The sequence below is a fragment of the Arachis ipaensis genome, chromosome B04 (assembly GCF_000816755.2).
Source record: "Arachis ipaensis cultivar K30076 chromosome B04, Araip1.1, whole genome shotgun sequence".
Lineage (NCBI taxonomy): Eukaryota > Viridiplantae > Streptophyta > Magnoliopsida > Fabales > Fabaceae > Arachis > Arachis ipaensis.
Genome location: NC_029788.2, coordinates 39,128,355 through 39,129,199, shown reverse-complemented (window position 1 = coordinate 39,129,199; position 845 = coordinate 39,128,355). Strand labels below are relative to the sequence as shown.

Sequence of the window (845 nt, the reverse complement as noted above, 5' to 3'; positions counted from 1 at the left end):
GCATATGAATCCAAGAAAATTATAAAATATTTTTAGTATTGCCCAGGTGCCCATATCTCCTCCATTCCCAATTTCCCCACTCATAATTGTGAGTTGTGACATCAGATATAATAAAAAAAGGTAATTTAAAAAAATTAAAGCAGAAAAAAGGGCTAAAAAGAATTAATATAAATACATAGTTATTTTTGTATTGTTATGTTAGCATAACATAGAGTATATAGTAGTAGCTTACTAGATATATACACATATATTAATGCTTCAAATTCCACAATTGTAGTTTATTATTCTTTCAATTTCATCATCATCATCATCACTATTCTCTCTCTCTCTCTCTCTCTCTCTCGATTCACTTCACAAAACCAAGCCAAAGAGGAACCAAAAGCTTATTAGCAACCATAGATAATAAACCTCTCATGCACTTCGCTATTGAACTTGTTCTGATTAATTAATTTATTTAATTAATTAATTAAGAGATTTTTATTAATCTTGTAATTAGTGTTGTTATTATTGTTATTCTGGAACCTTAATCTGAGAGATGATTGGCAATAGAATCTACTTACATGGTTACTATTAGGGCATGAAAACCATCAATCTTCTTTGTTCTGAGCCCATTTTCCGCATCTCCAACAACATTGCTGATCGGTGAGTTTTCTGATGACCCACCTTTCAAAATTTCATCTTTTCAGCTACCCTTCTTCCAAATTTGGTTGTGTTTTTGTTTCTTCGATGATTGTGCCTAAGCTAAGAAACTGTGTGTGTGTCAGTGTGTGTGTTTTTTGGGTGCCATTGTTTCATTATTGGTACCTATTGTTGATATGATTCTCTGGGTTTTGCTTGGTTCTCTC

General features: G+C 32.1%; 1 protein-coding gene across 1 annotated transcript in view; it reads left to right on the top strand.

The window, feature by feature from the left end:
• The window catches only part of LOC107639281, a 9,735-nt gene continuing 9,141 nt past the window's right edge, over positions 252–845 (top strand). The window contains 1 exon segment of the mRNA XM_016342765.2: positions 252–642. The gene's annotated coding sequence lies outside the window, so the exon portion shown is untranslated.